The sequence below is a fragment of the Telopea speciosissima genome, chromosome 7 (assembly GCF_018873765.1).
Source record: "Telopea speciosissima isolate NSW1024214 ecotype Mountain lineage chromosome 7, Tspe_v1, whole genome shotgun sequence".
NCBI classification, from domain to species: domain Eukaryota; kingdom Viridiplantae; phylum Streptophyta; class Magnoliopsida; order Proteales; family Proteaceae; genus Telopea; species Telopea speciosissima.
The window spans coordinates 41,428,108-41,437,054 of record NC_057922.1 but is presented as its reverse complement, the minus strand read 5'-3'; the positions used below and the strand labels follow the sequence as shown (position 1 = coordinate 41,437,054).

The following is an 8,947-nucleotide window of genomic DNA, read 5'->3' as shown; positions in this document are numbered from 1 at the left end:
GTGGTCGACCAGAGTCATCGACCAGAGGGTTACAATAGCTAAACTTATAATTTTTTTGAAAATTCATTCTCTAGTTGATGGGAGTGGTTGACCAGAGATTTTGCAGCAAAATTTATAAGGACAAAAACAGGTTTTTTTTTAGGGGGGGGGGGGGTTGGTATGGATTCGTCCAATTGCTCTCAAACTTTGGTATCCATATTTGAATGAGTCCCTATAACCCAATAGGTCTAAGGAAATGGGAAATTTAATGGATTAGAGATGGGATCATCCATGCATGGGGTTTTGGGTTCCTATCACATGGATTTAGCTATGCATGGCTGGAATTAGTTCCTAGTGCTTCAATTCAAGCATAAAGGATGAGGAATGGCTAGGAGTACAGTTAAAACATAGACAGATTTAGGTTAATGGTCTAGGGATTGACTCATGAATGCAAGGTTTGGGTTCAATTTCGTAAATTCCTAAATCAATTTATATATTAACATAGATAATATTAGATGCATCATGGTTTTAAACTGATTCTAAGCTTAGGAAAAAGAAATAGATAATAGCGTTTTAATTAAGTTAGGATTTACCTTGAAATGGAGATGAATTCCACACTTGACTTCCTTAATTCAAACTATACAATGAATGATGGGTTGGTTCAGCAAGGGTTTTGTAAAGTGGAATCAAAAGCTATGGAAGGGAGAGAGAGAGAGAGATGAGATTCTTACCTCAAATCAGACCTTGGCTTCCAAGCCACTCTTCCTTCTCCTTCTTTCTTATCCTTTCTCTTCTCTTCCAAACGATTGTAACAGTAGTAAATGGATTTTAGACTTTTAGATGGTTTATATAGATGTGGGCCTTAGGGTCCATTTGGCTAAGGCCCATTTGACCAAAATTGATTAATTGTTCGATTTCACATACGTGGTTCAATATGCGGGTCCCGTTCACGCACATTGCCTGGGAAAACACTTCTACTAGGTAATTGGGACATAGCGATGAGGTCCCCGACAAGCGACACCGGGTCCCGCACTCACAGGGAAGAGATATACCCAGTGCAGTAGTTCTGGTCGATAGGACATCAACCAATACCATCGACCTGAGTATGTTTCCTTGTTGTTTTTGTGTCAGATCACTCCAAGGGTTAGTGTCATCGCGTATTAACTTCCCTAACATGTTTTTTGGGCCAAGTGTGATATGCAATTGGGTATGACCTTAGAAACCAAGGGATGATACCCACCGAAGGCTGTACATCTAGTGGTGAACTGTGCAATTGCAAGAAGTTGATGTTTGCCTTCTTGTCAGTATGTAGGATCTCATCGATGGCTTACGTCATTTATCTCGACCATCCGGTCAATGGTCCACAAGGTACTGGTAGCTATGACCTCGGGTTCCAGACCCAAAACCAAAATTTTAAATTAGCCTGGATTTTTGGGCATGGGTGTAACAACGGATCCTCACACTAGCGACGGGGAATCACTGCAGAGATCATCAGAGTTAGTTTTGGAGATTTGGTTAGGGTTTTGAGTTCAAAAAAGGCAAGCCCTAATCTCTTTTTCGATATATTTATAGTTTTGGATATTTTGATCTGTTAGAAAATTGCATAGTACAGTTGTTATGATGCAGGAATGACTTTCATAGAAAATGGATGGATTTCCACAAAGTTATGTGGAAAGATGTAGAAAAACCCTAGTTTTGGGTTTATGAAATTATAGTTTTGGCCATTGGTTCAACTTTTGTGTTGTCCAATGTTGCCCAGATGCCTAAATAAGGCAATATAGATAAGTTTAGTAGAGATTGGATAGTGGAAGATCATTTCCACTATCCCCATAGTATGAAAGTAAAGCCTAATGTATGTAAAATGTTGTGTAGGGGTTCATTTGGATCCATAAAAAATGGCAGAGGATTGTTAGAAACACTATTAAGTTGCAGAGAGAGAATTTATTACCTAGTAACAGAGACAAGTGAGGGGAATCTTATCATAATTTGCATGTTTTTTGATTATAGTATATAGTATCATTGCCTCCATGAAAATAGAAAAGATATGATGTTTTATGATTGTTTATTAGTAATTGTAAGGCATGATAAGACATATCAAAGTCAAGAAATATTTAACACAGTAAAGCAAAGCAAAGTATAGTTATGAACAATATGGTACAATAAAGAATAGTAAAAGAAAAAATACAGTTGAAGCTGAAGGTTTAGTCAGTGTCTAGTTCAACAATAGGACTGAGAAGGGTATTGGGGTCCTCAATCTTTCTGGGGATTCCATCAATCCTACTCATCCTGGAGTTGAGGTAGATAATGAGGTCTAAATGTGGAGATAAAGTAAAGGAGAATTAAAGGCTCAACACAGAAAATCTAATAAATAACTTGTGACTGCCCACCCTTGCACCAAAGGATCTAGGTATAGGTAGATATACACAAACACAGCCGAATCTTAAATAATTCCCATAGGTGTATATCTTGAGTTCAGTAGTGGTGCTGACTGTTATATATACACAGAGTTCGGATCCTCTCTGATCCCTATAGTTGGATCTTCCCTGATTCCCAATGTAGAATTCTGTGTATCCTCTTCATACAAGCTAAGTGGCAGATCACCCAGAGCACAGAGTAAACCACAAACAAAGCAAAGTAAAGATAGAGAATAAGACATAGACAATGTTTTCATTGTGTATAGTCATGCCTCATAGCTATAGTATGATCAGACATAGTATTACAGATTCATAGATTTCATAGTAGTATATCATTTTATGATTTGCACATCATACTAAGATTGTTTACATTCATTGGCATGACATGAAATGTATTCGTTCTCAGTGGTCTAGTATAGCTAACCTCCACAGATATCATTGTTTTTACAGCAGAGCACGCACATGTCGAGTGTCTGCACGCCGACTGTATCGGGAGGGCAAAGGGAACAGGTGTAGCCCTTCCCAAGTAGAGAGCCAGAGCCAGAACCAGAGATAGAGACAGAGTTAGTAATAGAGATGGACTTTTGATGTATATGATACGCTTTTATCGTTTTTGAGAACACATTATGGGATGTAAATTTCAGGATGATCTTGGATGTATTTTGTAACAAAGTTGATGATACAGTACAGTTGTACATAGTTGAGATAGTATAGTACGGTGTTACTAAGTAGTTGTGATATATATTAATTTCAGTTTCCGCTGCAGACTTTTGATATCTCTGATACATGTGAATATTGATGAATATTTACAGTTCCACACGGTTGATTACAGTATTTCACTGTTACTTAACGACGGTCCGTGACGGCCAGCACCATATCCTTATCCTGGATTTGGGGCGTTACGAGCAATACCCCTTGCATCTCTATGAGGAATCTTCTGTCCAGTGTTGTATTCCTTTAGGTGTACTGCAGATTTGGTACAAAGTGGTAACCCTAAACCCCCCCCCCCTCCCCCTTGATGGTTTGTTTGAATACCCCAAGGTGCATGAGAAAAGATTTATGGAAAGAAATTTTGATATGACGCTCTATCCTGCCAACAAACAAATATGGCTATCTGTAGCCCAAGGGCCTTAGCTTCAAACTCAATGCTTTAACATTCTTTTATTGAAAATGAAAAAAAAAAAAAAAAGATACCCAACCTTGATCAAAGTCTCTCTCACACACACATACATATATGTCAAGAAGCCAATGTGGTAAGTGGGCAACTGTCGAAAGTACAAGCTACAGTAGCCAAATAGTTCCGTTGGATGGTGAAGGAGTCATAAACCAACCCATCCCTACTCTTCTTGTATTCAAAGAGCATGGTTGTATGGTTGAAGGCTGTAAGCTTAACAAATCCCCAATCATGGTCCTTATAAATACTCCAGGTGGTGTTGGTTGGTGCAAAATCATCAAGTCCCTGGCCTTCACCCCCTGCAACTACATGGATGGTCCCATTCAAGGTACCTTGGAAGAAATTTGTCCCTGCCATCATGCAAACGTTCTCATACACTGGACATGTCCTTTCATAGTTATGGATATGGCCATACAAAGCCAGGTCTACCTTGTATTTCTGCTAAAGTTGTTGAAGGCTCTCCCTTCCCATCGGTTCCTCACTGGTCCCTTCTAAGGCATATGGCAAACCTAAAGAGTAACCCAACACCCAATGTGCGATGAAGATTAGCCATGGCTGCCTTTGCCTATCAGCAGATGCTAGGCAGTTCTCTATGAACTGATATTGCAGGGTGCCCGGTCTCCAATCATGTTCTGTATCGGCTATGCAGAAGTGGAACATACCATAATCAGTGGAGTACCTGAGACAGGAAAGATAACATTTCAATCTAACAGTCCATTAGAACACCTTAAATTTACATGGACTCCTCATACATAAATATAGGCACATAGATACCAGAAGTTATACTTGTTAGTTGTAGGAACATTGAACATGGTCTCTGCTAATACACCACATTCTCCTCCCGAATCTATAGTAGTATAGAAGGATCCTGAGTTGGGCCAGTCACGCTCATGGTTTCCACTGCAATGACAAATCATCGAGCGTTATTCAATATATTTGAGAGAGATATTCTGCATAGTATGGATAAGTAATGGAAGTGAACAAGATTACAGACCTTGAAATCATGTAAGGCTTGGTTGATGCAATGGGCTCAATTTGTGCAGTGAACTGATCCCATTCTGAAAGGTATCCATTCGCTTATGTTATATCTCCATTGTGGAAGACTATATCATAATTGTTTAGGTCATTAATAAGTTGCTTTGTGGTGTTAAGGGCGCCGGGCTGGGGGCCATATTCATTGGAACCATCAGGCTCAGCCTGAGAGGACAGTATAAAAGTAAATTAGTCTCTCTGCGGTAGAAACACTGCAAAATGTTGTTTGCAATTCAAGCGTGACCCTGAAATACTAGTACTATCATAGGCTTAGAGCACATTAGTCTCCAGATATCATATCTGTTGGTCTTGACATCCATGTGGTTTCTCATTTACCGTTCATACTGAAGTTGGCAAAGATTATTCTAACCTTTCCCATATCACCAAAAATAATTACATTCTGTAGAGAGTCTTGGCCCAGAAAAGGAGATGCCTTAAAGCTGTGCATTGGACTCCAAACATATGAACCATTGAACAATTTATGTACAAGCCTATATGTATATCTGCATCATCAATTTTTTTAACATTTCAAGGTTAGGGCTCCCATATAGTCTGAATAAATTCACTGATTCAAAAGTTCACAGGAGCTTCTTAGGTACAAAAGTCCTACAATGTAAGATGATTCTGGGACAGTAACTGTAATAGATCTATAAGATATAGTGGCATTATTTTTCTTGATAACTCATAATAATTTGATAAAAGAGTGTTACAGGGGGAATGCATATAAATTAGTCGAAAAGAAGCTGGTGGTAAAAGTAGAATTCGTTACATTGCATTAGGCCACAACTCCTTCATAAAACTTGTGTGTATGAAACCAGGATCACGCCATCCCACAGTAGTTGCTGCTGGACCTGAATATGGAAAACAAGAAAAATATGTTATCTGCCATCTATCTATCATAAAATTTCTGACATTTTATGTTTTGTGAGCCAGAGGTAACAGACTTTGGTTCAATTTTACACACCACACAAGCTTTCACGAGTGAAAGTCAAGGTCCCAGCTGAGGAACGTATTTGAGTTTCTCCTTGTCGACCCCATTCCAAAAAAGGTTCTGATTCATTGAGTCCATAGCCACTTGTCCAAGTTACAGTCATCTGAGTATATCATCAAATAAGGAATAGATCAATGGAAGGAAGACCATGAATCACCAGCAGATAACTAATCCCCAGGGGAAAAAAAAGGGGGAGAAACAACAGAATGATATTTTTCTTTCTGCTAAAAAAACTAGAATTTTGTTCCTATTCACCTACAACTCTTGAATTAGTGAAATTTGTGAAAACAAATTCCAGTTCCTGAAGAGAAGTACTGGCTTACTTCATTCCATGTCTGTCCTTGAGCTAAACGTGGGTAAAGAGGTGCCTTTGGGTATGCAAAAGCTATTATATTTGACACAGCAATCAGCTTTGGCTGTTGTTTCAAGAAGAAATTCCAATTATATATGGTTAGTATAACAAATACTATTTGTCTAGATAAATTAGAGAAACACACACCTTTTAAAAGATAAGAAGATAAACTAGAGAAACAATATATGTGTGCAACAGAATATAATTCATCCAACATAATTATATAAGAATATATCCAACAAAGACTGTGATCCAGCATGACCGAGAAAAAAGATGAGTATGGATTTCATTCAAATGAATTAGAATTACAAGGTCATAGCAACCAATGGAAACAAGGCTGGGATGAAAGGAAACCAAAGGAAATAATGTAAAAAGAAGCAGTTCATCTGGCTAAAATTTGAATAATAACCAAGACAAATGATGCATAGAACTTTGATAACACCAGAGTGTTATGAGGCATACATTGGAAATTCCACCAGAAAATAGTGCAAAAACGAAATCTGCTCTCTGGTTGATCATTAGAAATGACAGAGTTCCATTGCCTGTTTTGCTGTAGTCTGCAGTGGAGTAATTTGCAAATTGGTACTGCACAAGAACAAAAATTGAAGTTTACATTTACTCAACAATCATAAGTTCTTCCATTAGATGATTGTAGCGACATTTCAACAAATAGGTAGTTTTGCATTGGAACCATACTGTAAGAACAAGACTAAACCAAGGCTAGGGGCAAAAACCTTAATGGGAGCAGAACACAGTAGAGGTGCAAGATTCCCATATGGAGGACAAGTGGAACCACTGGAAATTTCAGTACCAGGAACTTTCTATTAGTTGAGGAACATTAAAACATAAAATGAGAACCAGAAAATGAGTTATCCAGCACAGGAGTCATTTAAAAGCCTTCAACATTTCTAGTAAAGCTAGATTCAATACTGAAGATGCATCATTTATGTCTTACTTTACATCACTTGCTGGAGAAAAGACTCCAATCCAATCATTATTCGATGCATTTGGAGAGCTAAATGTTACAGTCACCCATTGACTAGTTTCACCCTGAAACAATGGGAAAAATCCTGCGTTAGTCTCCAATATCATTTAGACTATTTTCACAAACAGTGAAAATTGTAAAATCTAGTAGCCTTCTGGATTCAAGATCCTTTCACAATGAAGAGGACTCTAAAGCTTGATTCAAATTTGTGAAACCTGACCAAGAGATTTATTGGTAGAAATAATGAATCCTATAGAAGGGTGTGAGTGGTGGTTGAACAACATTTTAGTCACAAAGGACACAAATTCATTTATATAACTTGCATCACAGAAAACCAAGTAGTCATATTCATGCAGGGGAGAGTTTTCAACCTTATCCATCTAAATTCAAAAAATCCAAATGGTCAGTGAAGTTTTGAAACATTGAAAGGATAAAATGTTAACAGAAGAAAGAGGTTATAAACAAAAAGCAGCAATCAAGAAGGGTACCCCCAATCCAAGGAGAGTAGGTGAGGCTGTCACATAAGCAGTTTTCTGAAGAGCAATTCTTGCTTTATGAATAGCAATTCTTGCGAGAGGCTGATCTTTAACACTTGGCTTCGCAACTCCATGGTTCAGAAGACCCAACACAGTCACCAGGAAAAGCAGCCCACTGATCCTCACAGTGCCCATTTTCTACAATCAATCAACAGAAAATAAAGGTAAGAAGCAATTCCAATTGAACTTAATTACTGACTCCGATGAAACTCCTAAATTGCATCACACAAATATAAACAAGAATAACGAAGTCAGAAAAATACTTTGATTTTGGTTTCACATTACCCAAAATCAAGCTCTAAGAAGAAAACCAGACGACCATAAAACTAATACCCTTTTCCTTTTTTTGAAGTGGAGTATTGCGCAGTGTGGAGGGAGAACACACCACTCAGAACAGTTGGTTGGAGTCAAGGTTCAAACCACATGACCGTTGGGGTTGTAGATCAAACCGTTTTAACCGAACTGTTTGACCTTCGGTTGTGGATGGGTGCACATGGTAAAAATTAAGCTAAAATAGAGTAGTTGAAGGAATATTTTCTTCTGCGGATGCCTATGAGTGAGGGCGGCCCTTGGTGCAATGGTAAAGGTTGCTCCATTCTGATCAAGTGGATATGGGTTCGAGTCTGGATACAGCCTCTCTGCGAAAGCAGGGGTAAGGCTGCATAGAGTATGATCCTCCTAGACCCTACAGTGACGGGAGCCTCGTGCACTAGGTACGTCCTTTATGGATGCCTAATACTTACTTGCCACATGTCGGAGAAGTAGAGTATCTAACAATTATTTGGTGAACCCCAATTATGAGATTATCTATGTTAATCAGATCAAGGTCTTGGACCTGATCCATGGCGCCCATGTGGGGCAGCCTAACCCAACTCGTGAGCAAGGGGAGGGAGCCGTTCACTTTAAATGAACGATTCCTTCTCCCCCTTTCCTATTTAGAGTGAAAGACTACAAAGGGCCTTAGGGTCTTCGATTATATATAGACGCTCTAACCCAAAAGCCCCAAATCATTAATACCGGAAACCAAATTTTCCCTCTCTCTTTACTCTCCGAATATTTGTGTGCTCTTGGAAGTCCATCTCTTCCCAAATATTTGCGGTGTGGAGTTCTCTGTGGAGAAACCTGACAAGATATTCGAAGATCGTGAAGGAGATCATTCGAGTTCGTGAAGCTTGTAACCGAACCCGTACGAGATCTTTTTTCCGTTGCTTTCCCATTCCCGTTCAACTAATACCCTAACAGGTGGTGATTAATTTACAATCTAGACCAAACATCGATTTATGAATTTTTTTTCCAAATTCCAACAATATAACATCAAGTTCTTCAAAAAAATTAAGGCACGGATTGGATGGTTAAAATTCATCTAATCATGCTAGTTTTTAAATCTGCAATGTTTTGGATGGGACTTTTATCCATCTATAAGGCCTGATGCTCTAAATAAGAAACAGATAATAGTTGTGTTTCCAAGAGCGTAGCCCTTGCGC

The 8,947-nt window shown here is 38.6% G+C and overlaps 1 long non-coding RNA gene and 1 pseudogene across 2 annotated transcripts; both read right to left on the bottom strand.

Annotated features, from left to right (window-relative positions):
* Nucleotides 1–3,578: 3,578 nt before the first annotated feature.
* LOC122666994 lies at nucleotides 3,579–5,740 on the bottom strand (annotated as a pseudogene).
* Nucleotides 5,741–6,493: 753 nt separating this feature from the next.
* LOC122666995 lies at nucleotides 6,494–7,126 on the bottom strand. 2 transcript variants are annotated; one of them, XR_006333741.1, is made up of 2 exons: nucleotides 6,898–7,126; nucleotides 6,494–6,763 (listed from the first exon to the last, which is right to left on the bottom strand). It is a non-coding gene; the product is annotated as an uncharacterized LOC122666995 (long non-coding RNA). The 2 variants fall into 2 exon arrangements; XR_006333742.1 differs by having other exon boundaries at nucleotides 6,494–6,527.
* Nucleotides 7,127–8,947: the final 1,821 nt, after the last annotated feature.